A 17,692-nucleotide genomic window follows, 5' to 3' on the forward strand; every position below is an offset into this window, starting at 1 on the left:
ATCAATGACTTTATTTGACTTACCACTCTTGTGTTTTATCACAAAAGTAAAGCTTTGCAAAAATTCTACCCACTTGGCATGTTTCTGGTTCAACTTCGGCTGGTTATTGATGAACTGTAAGGCATGATTGTCTGAATACAATATGAATTCCTTTGGCAGCAAATAATGTCTCCATTTCTTCAAGGCTTGTACAATAGCGTAAAACTCTTTATCATAAGAAGAATATTTCTTCTTTGCTTCATTCAATTTCTCACTGAAGTATGCTATTGGTCTCTGTTCCTGACTTAGAACTGCGCTAGCTGCAACTCCACTAGCGCCTGTTTCACTTGAAATACTTTTTCAAAATCAGGCAAAGCTAAAATTGGTTCCTCTGTGATTTTCTTCTTCAACAATTTAAAATTTCTATTTGCTTCTTCTGTCCACTTGAATGACTGATTGATCTCCTTAATTGTTTCAAGAATTGGTGCACAAATCTGACTAAAGCCTTTGATAAACTTTCTGTAAAAACTTGCAAGATCATGAAAGCTCCTTACCTCAAATATATTTCTGGGAATAGGCCAATTCCAAATCGCTTGGACTTTCTCTGGATCCATTTTCAATCCTTCTTTAGAAACTACAAATCCCAAGTAAATCAATTCTTCCTTCATGAAACTACATTTCTTCAGATTTATCAGTAGTTTCTCTTTCTGTAGAGTTCTTAGAACCAACTTAAGATGCTCTAGATGTTCTTCCTTACTTTTACTAAAAACTAGAATATCATTAAGATAAACAGTAACAAACTTGCCTACATATTCCTTCAAAAATTCATCCATCAATCTCATGAATGTGCTAGGTGCATTAGTGAGTCCAAAAGGCATCACTAACCACTCATATAACCCACTGTTTATTTTAAATGCAATCTTCCATTCATTGCCTTCCCGAATTCTTATTTGATGATATCCACTCTTCAAATCGATTTTAGTAAAATATTTGGATCCACTCAAACAATCCATTAAATCATCCATGCGTGGCAAAGGAAATCTATACTTGATAGTGATCTTGTTTATGGCTCTGGAATCTGTGCACATACGCCACTCTCCTCCTTTCTTTGGACTGAGTACTGTTGATACAACACATGGACTAAGAATTTGTCTAATTAGCCCCTTATCCATCAGCTCCTGCACTTGTCTTCCAACTTCTGCGTTCTCTTGAGGAGTTAATCTGTACGCTGCTTTATTTGTCAAACTCGCTCCTATATTAGATCAATATGATGACTAATACTCCTAATTGGTGGCAACGCATTTGGAAACTCATCCACATAAATATCAGCGAAATCATCTAACATAATTTTAACTCCTTCAGGCAAATCATCCAAGTTTGTGGAAGTTAAAATTACCTTTGGTCTTCCCACAATAGAAAAATGCAACTCCTTATTCTTCACTACTTCTTGTAGCAGCTCCTTCCCACTCATCAGCATGACACTACTTCCAGGTATTCCTTTGTCAGCGTCATCCTTCAATGGCAGCAATGTATGTTTAGTTCCATCCTTCTCCAAAGCATAAGTGTTTCTCCTCCCATCATGAATAGCTTTTTGATCAAATTGCCGCGGTCTTCCCAGTAATACATGGCATACATCCATGGGCATTACATCACATAATATCAGATCTTTATACGTACCAATTTGTATCTCAACCTTGCATTGTTCTGTCACAATAATCTAATGTCCCTTTTGTAACCATGACACTTTGTAAGGAGTAGGGTGTATTGTCTTTGCTAGTCCGAGCTTGTCCACCATCTTTGTAGAAACAAGGTTTTCAATGCTTCCACTGTCAATTATTACTTTACAACACTTACCTTTTGATTTACAGGTAGTTCTAAATAAATTCTTCCTCTGCGTTGGTTCTTCAATCTCCTTTTCTGTCTTAAGAAAGGTCCTTCTCAATAAAAGGGATTCTCCTACTTCAAGGGATTCTTCCTTTTCCATAAATCAAGGTGGTTATGGCTTTTGCCTCAGCCACATTCACATTCCTCTGACTTGTTGGTTTATTATGAGGACAGTCCCATGACACATGTCCCCATTCTCCACATGTGTAACACTAAACATCTCTTCCTCGGCCTCTTCCTCTAGGCGCAAATCTTCCTCTGTTAAATTCTCCCCTCTGTGGTGGTCTGCTAGTTGAGCTGCTTGCTTCATGCTAATGCAGCTGTCCCCTTGGTCTGGTAGTTCCTCTACCTCTTATTGAGCTTCTTCCTCTATTCCTCTGATTTTGTTTTCTCAACATATTTTCTTCTACCTTCAAACCTGCTTGATAGGCATCTTCAATAGTCTTTAGACTCAACAAGCTAATCTCATCCTGGATGTCATACCTTTAGCCATTGATATATCTGTCTACCTTCTCCATGTCATCTTCTACATGTCCTGCTCTAATACTCAATCTATAAAACTCTTTTGTATATTCTTTAACAGACATTCCTTTTTGCCTTAAATTTTGTAATTGTTTGAAAAGATTTAATTGATAATCCTTAAGCATAAATTTGGCTTTCATTTTACTCACCATTTTGTCCCATTGCTTGATATTGGACTTTCATTTCCTCATTCTGGATATCTGTAGCTCATCCCACCAGATAGTTGCATGACCCTTTAATCTGGTAATTGCAAATTTCTCCTTCTTTTTGTCATCAGCTTCCTTTTCATAGTCAAAATATTTGTCCAATGACTTGATCCAATCCATTAGCTCTTCTGCATTGAGACTCCGTTCATACGTAGGAATTTCCATCTTTGGTTTTCCTCCTGCTTTTGCCAACATCTTGATAACTCTGGTAGTTTCATTTTCCTCCTCTTCTTCTTCCTCAGAAGATTCTTCTTTAGTACTATCAGCTCCTTCATCAGGTATTCTTCTCTGAGTAGTCTCAATTGTTTCCATTCTCGGACGTAGAATTTAGATCTCCTTTAACAGAACTGCATTTGCTTCAGGTCTTCCTCGACCAATGCCAGCTCCTCTCCTTGGTGGCATTTTTGTTGTAATCAACCTTAATTTCTGCTTCGATACCACAAATGACGCAGGCGAAAACAATGGATTAATAAACCTCAACAATCACCCTGCGGTTCACCCTTTCTTTACAATTCTACCTTTTGCCTTTAGAACCGGAATGCCTTTGGAACAAGGCCAAAACAATGCATTTACGCTTTATAAATAGAAATGTTCGTGATTCACCAGATATCACGATATAATTGAACTGATGGTCCAGATTAAATCGCATCATTGCAAGTTGCCAGTCGCAAGGGTCTTGATCCGGAGCTTCCCTTTGTTAGAGTCCCGATGTGATTTATCGCGCCGATCGCTTATCGCCAATCGCTGCTTTTCTCGGCTTAATGCCTTATCGCCCCCACTCAAATGTTCCAATGCGATATGTTAGCAGTCACATGTTGCAATGTTTCAAGGGTGGGGCCTTTACCATATGCCACTCCAATATTGCGATGCGATATTTCAGGAATCGCTAATCGCAACTCGTGAAGACTTGGGTCCGTCTTCCTCTTAAATAAACTTGCTATGAGATATATGGTGATCCAACGGTTGGGGATAGTTTGCTCCATTGGTTCAAACGGGAATCAACGGATGAGATCTGATCTGGCTCAAGACTATAAAAAAAATACAAAGCTCACATTTTTTCCGTTAAGTCTATGTTTTCTATTGCGAAGCGTGAAAACAAAGAAATCATCAATTCTCTCCCGAATACAAAGAAAACAAAAGCATAATGAGGATTTCCACAGGCTTGATAAATAATCATGCACACAACAACAATTTATTCATAATAACAAAAGTTACAGAGTCTTGGCCTTGGCTCGATTACAACATATGAAAAGACCTCTGTTTCAACGGAAATCCACACGCTAATTCTTGGCTCTCGCTCATGCAAATCCTCTTTTTTTTTTCATTACGTTTTTCCTTCCTTTTATCAATCGAATATCACTCTATTCTATGCCTAACAACTCAATCCCTATTTTTAATCAATCTAACAGCAAATCTCTAATTCCTAGCTCTACCACACACCTATGCCAACAACTCATCTTTGAACCTAAAATAAGACAATTTCTAACTATTACAATAATGAAATACAACTCATTTCTTGAGAGATCCAACCCTCTCAGTAAAATTGAATTTTTACCAATCAGGTCAATGGAATTCAGCTTGTTTAGCCACAACATGTGAACAAACTTTCACATTGCTGGCTAAGTTCGGATGCTCCTGCATCACCCATTTATCTTCAGACTCTGTTGTAACAAAAATCCTGATGAAGTCTCAAAGTTTTACTAATCAGATAGGAATGGGTCTCTAGAACAATGGATTAAATCAGGCCCAAGTGGCAAGATTATGTAGAGAGATCTTTCTCTATAAATAAGTATATTTCCGACTTTGAGAAGGATTGTTGGATGTTTTGTGAGTCGTAACTTTGGATCTAGTGTATATTTTGTAGTAATATAACAAATAGTTGTAGTTATTATCTTGGGATTCTTGTGGTATGTTTCTGTGACAATGTTTTCTCTGATATTTCTTTCATAACATCTCTATGATTTCTTATGATCTTCTCATAAGATTTAAAAAAAATTCATAGGTTATATCCTCTGTTTTGTTGAGATTTTCATGCTAGTGTTCTTTCTTCTTGATGAATTAATTCATGGTTACATGTTCATTCTGATACTCTACCTTTTCATCTCAACACCACCTCGATAACCTATTTCTGTCATTGATCATGCCTACCTTGCCCCATTATATCTCTGCAATTGATCATTAGAAACCTTAGTCTAGTTCCTTGATCTATGAGCCTCATCCAACAAACCTTTTAAATAAAATACCATTGAGCTTAATATCTAGCCTAATATCTGAATTCCCTCTCCAGTCATTTCATTGGCTGTGAGATTTTTGAGAGAGCCCTCTCTGATTTGGTAGGGCTAGCTTCCAAGTCTAAAGATTGGTTTGAGGTTACCTCCTTGGCTTCCTTTCTTAGCCTTGGGACACTGAGGAGTGCTAACATTTTTGGCGACCATATTGGGGAACCGAAGTGACAAATCTTTCCCAGGATTTTTCTCATGAGTTCATCAAGATCTAGGCCTGTGGGTGACATGTTCTAGTTTTCAAGAAGGTTGTTTCGGTAATTGAGCCAAAGTGCAGATTGAGGAAAACACTGGCTCCTAAAATATATACAAGGTCGAATCCGGATCCCAACCCTCCAAAAGTATTTGACAATCCTGAGAAACTTTTGAGGAAACTGAAGTCTCAAACTCCAGAATATGAACAGGTACATCTCCATTGCTAAGAACTACATCTTTACTTGCACAACTGGTTGCTCTTGAAGATTTATCTTTTGATCTAAAATTTGAGTCATCATTATTCAAATCCAAGTCCTAGTCTTCCCTTGCAGAGATAGTTTTCAACCTTGTTAAATTTGAGTCATATGTACAATCTTATGAGGTTTTATCTAATAAGCTTGACAATAAGGTTTGGTCAAATTTCCATAAACTCCAGAATCTAGTTGATTAGTTGAAAGTAACTTCTGAAAAATATTACACCCTATATCAACAAGCGTCTTTCCTCATTGTTACCCCTCCTTACACAGTTATCCAACCATCTTCCACCACTAAACCATCCTCTCCTCCCAAAGCATCCTCATCCAAAACAACTCCTCTATTAATACCTATTATTGTAACTGTCATACTACCTTCTACAACTTTTATGGTGAGATTTTCTCCTTTGATTTTGCCTGGGCATCTTGCTGCTTTACCTCAGAATTATGGTCAAAGGTTGCCTTTGTTTGATGGCACAACCAAGATCACAACAAGACAACATGTTGATAAGATAAATGATTTCATTGATCTCGAAGAAGTTGATGAGGATGATGCCAAAATGTGCCTCATAGCTCAAAGTTTTTTAGGTGAAGTGAAAAAGTGGTTCCGTGCTTTGACAACTGCCTCAATAGCCAATTCCCAATAGTTGTTAGACTTGTTCTTGGCTAGATGGGAAGAAAAAAAGAGCCCCCTCCAGATCCTGGGTGAATATGATTCATTGAAAAGAGATCCAAATGAATCCGTGCAAGACTTCAATATCAAATTCAATAAGGTCTACAATGCTATTCCAAACAACATCAAACCTCCTCCTGACTTGGCATTGTTTCATTATCCTGATGCCTTTGACCCTAACATGGGTTATCAGCTGAGAGAGAGGAATCCTACAACTCTTGAATAAATGTAGAAGAATGTTGTGAGTGTTGAAGCAAATTTTTTGATTAAGAAATCTAAGATGAAAACAAAAAAGAAGGTCACAGTCAAAGAGAAGCCCTCTACTTCATCGGATGTTAAGATTGACACTTTAATCAAAACCATGGAGAAAATGGTGGATAAGATAACAATATCAAAAACTCAAGTCAGGAATCCTAATTACCAAGGTCAACAACAACAACCTCAGTTTAGAATAAAACAAAGAGACCAGAAAGGCCAAGATCAGTAAGCATAACAAAAAACTCGTACTCCACTCTAGTAGAATTATGCATAGGGACTTGATGAAGAAGAAGAGTTTGTAGGTGAGAACCACTTTTCGAGTAGGATCAACAACCTATTTTTATCACAGAAGAGGATGATTTTTTTTAGGAATTATATACATCTGATGATCAAAGACTTGTTCTTTCAAATGATGAAGTGTTAGCAGTTGAAACGGAATACTATCAAAGGGGTTACTAGAATGCTCTTAGCCAAGTGCAAAGGCAGTATAATTTGAGGAACATAAGTGTGCAACTTACTTCAAATCCAAAGAATCCAACTTCTCAAAAATATACTCATACCAAAGAATCAACCTCTACAAATTAGAACAAAGAAAAGGAGGTTGCTACCACTAGTCAGGGAAAGAGCAACGTAGAAACACAAACTGGAGGACAGAAAAAAGAGATTCCCACCAAAGAACATCCATAAAAGAAGGATATGATTTCGAAAGAGGTAGAAAAAAATTCTAACTTATTTAGTCTAGATAATGAGATTTCTAAATTGAAAATTCCCATTCCTTTGACCGAATTAGTTAAGAATGATCAGTATAAATTCCATATAGCCAAATTGCTGAAGGTCGATCAAATGTGAGACATGGTGAATGTTAGTGATGGCCACCCTGAACTTTTGTTTGGCCCTGCTATAGATGGAAATGTAGAAGATAGTGAGGTCCCACCATTTTATCTCAGTCTTAGGATCCATGATTTCATCCTTCACAATGCCATGTTAGATTCCAAAGCTTCTCACAATCTCATGCCCAAATCTATCATGGATAACTTAGGACTGGATATTACTTGATCATATCACGACCTTTACTCCTTTGAATCAGGAAGAGTCAAGTGCCTCAGCCTCATTAAAGACTTGGTAGTAACTTTAGAATGTACAACCTACCCTTGTACATTAGTAGGTTGTCCTCTATTAGTTGATAATTAAAAAAACTTAGCCCCTTGGGCTCTTGCTCCAAATATTGTTTCACATGATTTTGTTTTTGTTTTGTTTTGTTTTTTTTGTTTTTGTTTTGTTTTGTTTTTTGATTTTTTGTTTTTTGTTTTTTGATTTTTTGTTTTTTGTTTTTTGTTTTTTTCTTTGTTTGTTTGTTTATTATTATTATTATCTAGCTTATGAGTTCTTATTACTTGTATATGCATACTTTGCATGCTCCTACTGAGGGGATATCATTTCCCTTTGTGTCAATTTTTGAAGTCAAACTTGTTGATGATGGCCATCCATCAATTTTTTCTAAAATTCAAGTGAGGCTATTCAAACATATATCTTAGCCCATTGTGATCTATTAACAATACACATTTTCTCCCTAATAAGTAATGCTTCCACATCTTTAAGCCATGTAAAATTGTTGCTAGTTACAAGTCATGTGTTACATAAGATTGCTTATGTTCATTTATCATCCTATATGTGTAGCTAATTATGTGCATTTCTTGCATAAAAACTCCTCCAAATCCTTATTCATAGGCATATGTACACACTATGAAGTTCTTGTTTAGATCCACAACCCTGAGGATAGGCGTATTTGTTAAATGGTACTTCAATTGTTCAAAAATTTTTGTGCACTTTGATGTCTAATTAAATTTTTATTCCTTTCTTTTGCAATGAAGTAATCAGATGGCCGATCTTTGAAAACCCTTGGATAAATATTATTTGGTGTTAGGCTAAGCCCTAAATGACCACACCTTAGTCACATTTTGAGGTGTCGACTATTCCGTTATTGCTTCAATATTTTTTGGGTCCATTGCAACCTCTTCCATTGAGATTAAATGCCACAGATAATGCACCTGCTTATAAAAGAAGTCACACTTATTTAATTTTGCATAAGACTAATGTTCCCTCAACACCTGTAACACTATATTGAGGTGTTCCTCTTGTTCTCTTTTTATTTTGGAATACACCAAAATATCATCAATGAACACCAAACAAAATTGTATAAATACTTGCTAACATTATTTTTCATCGAGCACATAAACATAGCTATTGCATTGGTCAGTCCAACAAATTTAGAATGACCATATCGAGAAGGTTCTTTTGTGAATATCCTTATCATTTATCTAGAATTGATGGTAATTAGACCTCAATTCAATTTTGGAAAACAACATGGCCTCTCTTAGTTGATAAAAGAGATCATTGATCTTGTGCAGGGGATATTTATTTTTTATTGTCATATTATTCAACGACCTAAAATTGATGTGGAGTCTAAGGGTACTGGCCTTGTTTTTATCAAACAATGTTGGTGCCCCATGGGGATATGTTAGGTTTGATGCAACCTTTATCCATCATCTCCTTAAACTCCATTTTCAATTTCACCAATTCAAGCATGATCATCCTATAGGGTGCTTAAGACATAGGCACCTCTCAATGCATAAGTTTTATTGAGAAGTTTATGTCTTTCTTAGGTGAAAATCTTGATATTTCTTTGGGATTGGGAAATACATCTTTGTACTCCTACAACAATGGATAATACTCAATTTTTACCTTGCTTTCCACAATAGAGTTTAAGATATGAATATCATACAATTAAAATATTTTTCTCTAATATTTATTAATTTTCAATACTAATATATGCTTGATTGATACTGACTTTTTCTTTCCTTGCAATATTCTTGGGTTTTCCTCTCCATCTTCACCTTCTAAAATTTATTAAGACAATTCAATTTTGTCTTGTGTGGTTTTAATGATTCCATACCAATTAGTGGGTCATATGATCCCAATTGTAGGATATTTAAGGTCACTTGGAAGTGTAGTCCACTCATCTAAAAGGGACATTCTTCAATTACTCTGATAACCTTCCTCTTGGTTCCTATAGCTACCAGCACTAACCAATCCTTATCATGCTTCATTATATATAACACATAAGCTTAAAAATTTGTGGAGAAATATAGTTGAGGTTAGAACCAGGGTCAATAAGAATTGAAATAACATGATTGGCAGTTACACTTTTGATGTCTGCCATTGAGGTTTGGTGATCTACTTTATGTTTTTTCACAACTGCACAAATCCTTGGCACAGTTTTGGCTACAACATGAATAGTAGTAGCCTCTTGGACATTACAAATTTTCATGCCATTATGCCACTTATAAGATCAATCTCATATGAAGTTCTCCTCCCTGTAACACCAACATTTTATTGGCTATTTCTTTGGTTCTTTTGCTTCGTCCTTTGCTAGTTGAATTAGCTTATCCCCAGTTGAAGAGGATAAATATGATAGTATTTACTCTTTTCTAGAACATTGAATTTAACACATTTTCTAGAATGTTTGTGGTGAGTTTAATCCTTTCTTCTGAAGCTAGCTTTCTCTTTCTTCTTAAATGTTATTTGGGATACCAACCTGTGATGAGATTGGTTGTAACAATATTTGGCCTTCCTAAGAGTGTCATCAAGTGTTCTTGGTTCATCTAACCCAATAAAATATTCATAGGACTATGGTAGTCCACTAAGAAAGCATATTATCCTCACCTTCCCATCTTTGATACATGTCACATACCTTAGCAGCTTATGAATCTATTTTCATAGGGATCCATAATAAGTTTCCCCAATATATATTCATGGAATTCTATGATCTTTCCATCATAATACCTTTCAAATAGGTATTTTTCCCTAAAGTATTTTTTGAATTTACTCAAGGCTGGATTCTTCTCTTGAATTCCCTTAAAATTCTTGATATATTAGGACCATATATCAACCTTTCGCTTTAAGTTGAATATAACCATCATGGTCTTAATGCTTTCAAAGTAGTAGTGTACTTTGAAATACTTAGGTAGGCCTAGCAACTTGTTATAGCGGCTACAACCACCCACCAAAATTTTTCCTTAACCTGTTTTGGAGCCTCCCTACCAACCTTACACAACACTTTGTCTTGATTCATCAAGTACTCAAACTTCAAGGGTTTTCCTTGCACAAAGGCAGCCTATCGATCACAGTTGATCCATTCCCCTCACAGGCTGCTCACCTAGACTTGATCTAGCTGTAGGCCGAGCAACTTCCCCTTGAAAATTGCACATTTCTGGAGGGAAACTAGCCTTCCCTCTAGGAATTGCACAATCCTCTTTGACAGCCTGTTGGGCTCCAGGATTGCGCAATCCTGCCAGCCAACCCTCCCAGAAGGATTTGCACAAATTTTCCGAGCAACAGGCTGTTCAACCCAGGATTTGCGCAAATTTTCCCAGCAGTAGGCTGTTCAACCCAGGATTTGTGCAAATTTTTGTGGCAGGAAACTACTCTACCCAGAAATTATGCAAATCTCCTGGGCAGCCAGCCCAGCTCCAAGCCAGAAATGCGCATTTTTCTCCAGCAATCGAGCAGTCTCTTACATGTGCAGCTGAGTTGACCGGTTCCCTCCGGGACTAAGAAAAATAGACTTGCATGCATGGACTACTTCTCCCAAGGTAGCATGGAAAGGCATACCTTGTTTCAGGGATCTATGTTTAGCAGTTGGAGGTTACATGCAAAGAGCAATTCCGAAAACTCCACCAAGTGTCGCTTCCCCTAGATTCGTGGCATGCACGTCACATCCTCGATGTGATCAAAACTCATCAACTAGATGTTGCAGAGCTCATTCTTCACATCAACCTTGTAGCTCTAACATCCCACATCACATCTAGGGGTAGTCGGCACATTCAACTCAGTTGTTTTGGGGTAAGCCCACTTCCCATGCCTCGTGCTGCATTTCTGTCGCTTTTTGTGTTTTCGCTTGTAGGAGTATTGTTTGCTTTATTTATTTGAATGCCTTCTGTCATTTACATATATACTAGCTTGTCCTAGCTCTATTTCAGTTTTCATTGCTATCTCACTGTTGTGCATGCATGAAACTGTTTTGTACAGACGTTCACCCAACCGACGAATTGCCTCACCCACATGCATGTTGATCTGTTTGCTGAATATTTCATTCATGTTTTGCATGCACTGTTAATCACTTCTGCTATCACTTAGTTTTGCCATGCATTCACTGACTTACTTGCTTTTAGTTTCCCGTCGGCAAGTCAAGCCAACCTTGGCCCGGACTCTACCTTCATCAAGGCTGCATTGCGCAATCTAGGGAGGGAAGGATCACCTTCCTCTCTAGATTTGCACATTCTTGCCCAGCACTGGCCTCTAGGACTGTTTTGCGCATTTCTGGAGGACAGTGGCTGCTTGGCCCAAGAAATTGCGCAAATGTCTCTAGGCCATCAGTCCTTCCCAGCTATAATTGTGCTTTGGGAAATCCCAATAGTCAGCAGCCAGACTGGACTGTGCATTGCGCAGTTCCAGTAGTCAGCTAGTCTCCCAAAAGCCCAGACTGTGCCTTGAGTAGTCTTGGCAGTCAGTCTCTCGACCTTCTGGCCGAAATTGCACAGCCTTCATGATCATTTACCCAGGTATGTTGCAAGTCAGTTCTCATGTTCATTTTGGTTTTCGACTGATAGATTGCTTGCTATGAATGTTTCCATGTCTCCAGGTATCGTAGGTGTTCATCTGCCTCTCAGCAGTAGAGGTACAATGGTTTCCAAGAGAGCAGAGCTGAAGACACCTTTTAGAGCATGTTTGGGGATGCAGTCGATCAAATGTCTATGAGCTTTCCTACTCACGAGACATCAAGTTGTTCATAGACAAGGATATCAAGCAGCAGCATCACATCAAGCAGCATCATGAACTGCAGCTAAAGGTAGCATACTGAACGCAACAAATGCAAAAGGAAGGTTGTTGACAACACAAAGGCAGAACAAGGTTGCAAGCTCAAGTAGGTCCATTGATGATGAAAGCAACTTTGGAGACTCCGGTTAGGAAGTGAAAACGCGACATGAAGATTGCACGAAGGCAAAAGATGGAACAAAGAAGGAGTTGCATGTGCTGAAGCAACAACTCAGGAAGAACATGAAGCTGCACAGACAGATGAATGAGTTGCAGTAGGAGCATGAACAATAGTGGGTGCAACATGCACTCACAGATGAAACTGCTCCCGTACAAGTTAAAGATCCATCCCAATAGCTAACATAGAGCAGACAAAGTGAGCAGTTTTGTTGATCGCATGTAAGGGATTCAGCAACATTCATGTCATTGTGCGCATGCATGCAACCCAACACATTCAACACACTCACCAAGGCGAAGACAAGAAGCAAGTACAACTGGAGCTAAACATGTACTTCGGCAAGTTGATGCGCATGACCACCAGCACACCTTTGAAGATCAGCATAGACATTATGCATCAGTGTGTTACTGGTTCAGCCGTACCTAAGAAGACCATGTGCATGTTAGCATACGAGTTGGATGAAGGGGTCAAACCAGTGCACCAGTTACAACGGAGGCAAGAGTTCACTTCAGCAAGATGTCACCATAAGGTGCATGCATACCATCACGGGTGACCAAGCTTGGCATCAGCTCACCACCTTCCCCATCACAAGCATGTCAAAGAGTTGGTCTCACCCCAGCGGACCGAGTTTCAGTGATGTCTTGCAAGGCTTGCTCAAGCCATGTTTTCTCACATGAGTACATGTGCATTGTAATGTTGAGTCATGTCAAGTGTAAGTCAAGTGTCTATAGTGGATGTAATAGTCATAGAGTAGGTGAAGAGTCATGAGGGTAGTTGAATGGTCACAAAGGGGAATGTCAAGGTCACCCCACCCTTTTCTATAAATAGTCCCTCATAACTCATTGTATAGGCTTTTGGTTATCCAAGCTTCTACTTAGACTATTTTGAAGAAGGCTTGGACAATATCGTAACGCGCCTTGGCTTCTCCACTGCACGAAGCTAGTACATCTCTTTGGAGGAGTAGGCGAATGTGGTTGTAACGTTACACTGTTGGGGCTAGCAGATTTACATGGATGTATTGTATGATTGTGACTTGCACTTCTTTATATAATAAGAGCCAACACATTTTCATGCATATGTTGTTATTATAGTTGGACTGCTCCGATTGCTTTAATGGTATGTGTTGTTTAACTTACATACTTGTGTATGAACTGATTCACATGCAATTATATGAATCTTGTTGTTAATGTGTTGCATATGTTGTTAATGATGTCACCATTTGTGTCGACTACTCTGCCGGACATCATACATACCTTTCATTTGAACCTTGCTATAACAACCATCACACTCATCTCAGACTAATCCATGAGTGTTGTACGTGTTATCTTACCTTGTATGATGTGACTGTCGCATCCGAGTGGACTGCTCCACTGGAAGCTATGCATGTCCTTTGTGTTGTGTGTTCCTAGCCTAGTTGGGATTGATCCCTTTCAACCTGGAACTCACATTCACCTCCTTCCCCCTTTCTAAGTGTTGGAACCTCTCATACACCTTCCTTGACTCACTGCATCAGTCACACCCTTGTTGCTGACAGAGTTATTCTACTTGCTTTTGTGCGACAACGTGGTCAAGGCATTACCTTACGACCCACTGCTGGGACTCCTACACCAAACAGTCTGAGGTCTAATTGGGACTTCTTACCAGGGAGATTCCCTTGACATGTTGGCAGGTCCAACACTGTCAACACAACCATTCTTTAGCTTCTTCATTTTTCCAAACCTCACTATCGAAAGTAGGGGGTTTTTCCTTTATTAATTCCTTAGGAAGGGAACTCTTTGTAGACCTCTTCTTCTTCTTCTTATGCAACACTAATCTAGTTGTTGTGTTGGACAACTTCTCTAAATTGTTTGTTTCCTCACTATATGTGTCCTTTATAGTGTCCTCATTGAATGTATACCTCCTAGCACTTTTGTGCCTCTTCCTTGAAACACTTCTAAATATATTCCTAGTTGATGACCATATTTATGAATTTCTTATAGGATAAGAACCTATTGATGATGTTGGACTGTCCAAAATTTAGGGAATCTCCTAGGTAAGAAGTCCCAACTAGACCTCAAACTGTTTGGATAAAAGTCCCAACAGTGGGTGGTAGTGTAATGCCTTGACCGTGGTAGCACGCAGAGATAAGAATGATAAGTTTGGGTGAGAGCAAGTGTGTGACCTTGCAGAGAGTGCGATGCATGGGGGTTCTAACACATGAAGGGGAAAAGGAAGTGCATCCTAGTGAAGCCTGTAACAGTATGCAACTTAAAAGGAACACACGAACGAAATGACATCACAAGCTAAAATGCGGAATAGTCCACAAATTAAAGTGATGGGTTAATCTGAAAACACACATTCAACATGATTCGTACAACTGCATACAAAGTAGTTCATAAGAAAATGCGTAAGTTAAAAAACATACATTGCTAAAGCAACTAGAAGAGTCCAACTACAATAACAACATATGCATGAAAGCATGTTGGTTATGATATTATTATTATAAGTGAAAGTTCCATCCATACAAACACCATTAACGACCACTAGCCCCAATAGTGGAACATTACATTCGATAACATCTTCTCCTCCAAAGAAGTATACTCACTCTATGCTATGGAGAAGCTAAGGCTCGTCACAATACTCCCAAGCCTTTTCTAAGCCTAATCCTAGCCAAAAGCTTGTTCTATGAGTTATGAGGTTCTATTTATAACAAAGGGTGGGGTGATCCTTGACATTCCCCTTTGTGACTCTTTGACTACCCTCATGACTCTTCAAATTCTTTAAAAATAACTCATTACATAACATGATGACCTTTCACATTCCACTAATGACACTTGGAATTTCACTTACAACATATTTACAAATAATATTACATTTTCCACATGTACCCATGTAAGACAAAATAGGATAGAGACAACCTAACAAGACAAAACACTTTGAATCTGAAATTTGGGGAAAAACCAACTCAGCAACATCCACTTGGTGCTTCTCAGTCATATATTGATGCCAAGCTTGGTACTGTGTGATGATGCCCCCAAACTGCTTGATGGTGTATTTATGATAGCGGACTCTTGCCTCCATAACATCTAGGTATATGGTCTCGGAACCTATATCTAGCTCATCTTGAAGCATGTGCGTCATGGTGTTGAACATGACAGGACCGCCAGTGTACTTCTACATGCTACTCAGCTCCAAGTCATCCCTAGTGGCCTCTCACCTTAGTTGCTCCATGTACCCATTGATCTCTAGCCGGACTTGGTTCTTGGGTCTAGCCTCGATGATGGAATCGATTGACGAGATCCTGTGCGTTCTCACCATGACATCCAAACTCTTATACAACCGTGCATATGAGGCCTGTATGTTGTTAACGAATGGGGCAGACTGTTCATAGTTATGGATAAACATCCATACATTTGCTTTCTCCAGCTTTCCGTGTGGCTTCATCTTCTTTGGAAAGTGAAGCGGGGCCCCTTTGTACAACATTGTCCACTCTTGCACATGGGTGATGACAACATGTATGTTCTTGAGAGATTGAACAAACTCTTTGCTCCGCTATTGTAAGCCATGAAAACAGAAAACGGATTTATTCATAGTGACAAATCCATCATAGAGCTTTTGCATGGTAGTTTCAAGTGTTGATACTTCAACAAGTATCACTTTCTTCATCTTTTACATTGCGAAAACTACACTCTGTTGTTGAAGTTTTTATGCCTCTTTCCTGGCAGCCTGCAAATTCTTTGCCATTTGTTCATTCTTAGCCAACAGGAACTTAACATTTGAGCTCGTTGCTCTTGCATAGGCCAAGGTGGCATCGACACGGGTAGCTGGATGCTTTCTGATATCTGACATTATCACCGTTTCCTTCATGAATGCAGATGATGTGTGTTCACCCGGGAAGTGCTTCCTCCATGCCTGTACAATCTTCTTCTACAACTCATCAAATGATAGATTGTACAATTCCATGACCAAATCATCATTAAGGAGAACAACTTCTCCTTGCTCGCTCAGGATTGGTTCTGACACTAGAGGTGGTGGAGACTGGGAGGTGACCTACTCGTGACATAAGGTCAGTGTCTTCATTCTATGGCTCTTGCTCCAACTCCATGTCTGTCACTTCAATCATTTGATTAATTTGTTCAACAAGCTCCCGATCCTGCATTTATTCACCCTCTTCTTCAGCTGTCGGTTGTTCTGACTCCTCAACCTATATGGGTGTTGTTTGATCTGTCATCACACCTTGCCTTTCTTCTTCCTCTTATTTATGCTTCTCTTCTCTTTCCCTCCTCCTCAACTTCTACTCTTCCTTCAACTTCTTCTCCATCTCCTATAGATTCAGTTCTGCTTTTTGCAGCCTCAACTTTTCTCTCTTCCTTCACTCTGCTCTCTTTCTGCGCTGCTCCCTCTTTGCCTCTGTTGCCAAAGCTTCTTTCTCTGTGATAGGATCTGACCTCATCTTGCAGATTTTCTCTACCTTTGGGTTCTCGACAATATTCCTTATGCCCTTGTCTTGCACTAGATTGTTGCCTATTACTATTTTTGTTGTTGCTTCCTACCATGTTGCTATCTGCAGAGCATCTTTCCAAAATGCTACTATACTGATCGGATCATGGAGTTTGGAGGCATTCTAGCAGTACCTCTAAGGATCCTCCTCGTGCCAGTGAAATGTCACATGGATCCATGGAAAGTACACTCTCACACAGTGGTACTTGCAAATACCATGAGGATGATACATATTAAAGTATTTGGTGTTGAAATTGAATCCTACTATCTCCTTAGCTTTGACATCTGCATCCTTCAAGCTCTTAATCTCATACAATCTAATCCACAAAGGAAGAGCGGGCCATGGTGCCTTCTTCTTCCTATGAAGTGTAGCTGACAACCCTGTGGAGGGGTGATATGAGATCTCTTGCATGACCAACTTGTCAATGGCATACCTCGGTAGAACATGCAGAGGCTTATCTATGTCATACACTCTGATGAAGGTGCCATCTGGTGAGGCATACCAATTTGTGACGTTCACTATCGCTTCCATTTCTTTTTAGGACATGCAAGGTGGATCCTGCTCAAAGATTAACTTGTACAATGAGATGATGAAATTGTCAATTAGATTTGCTATTACTCCTTGATAACTAAAATCAGAAAGAAACTTGCAATAAACATTGATGACAGTCTCCTTAGGTGTCCATGTCCAACTCATGCCAGGAAACTGCTGTTGGGCAAAAATTGCATCAAGTAAGTATGCAGACATGTAGAATATCGCTTGCTCATTCTTAGGCGGATTCTGGGCATTAGTCACATGGATCTTCAACTGATGAGCCAACAAGTCCGACCAGTTGAATGGATTCCCATCACTCACCAACTGGTCCAGTACAACTACCCAACCTTCAGGAAAGGTTTATGTGTTCTCT

The sequence above is a fragment of the Pinus tabuliformis genome, chromosome 2_2 (assembly GCF_031772625.1).
Source record: "Pinus tabuliformis cultivar Carrire ecotype Pingquan chromosome 2_2, CPIR1, whole genome shotgun sequence".
Taxonomy (NCBI): Eukaryota; Viridiplantae; Streptophyta; class Pinopsida; order Pinales; family Pinaceae; genus Pinus; species Pinus tabuliformis.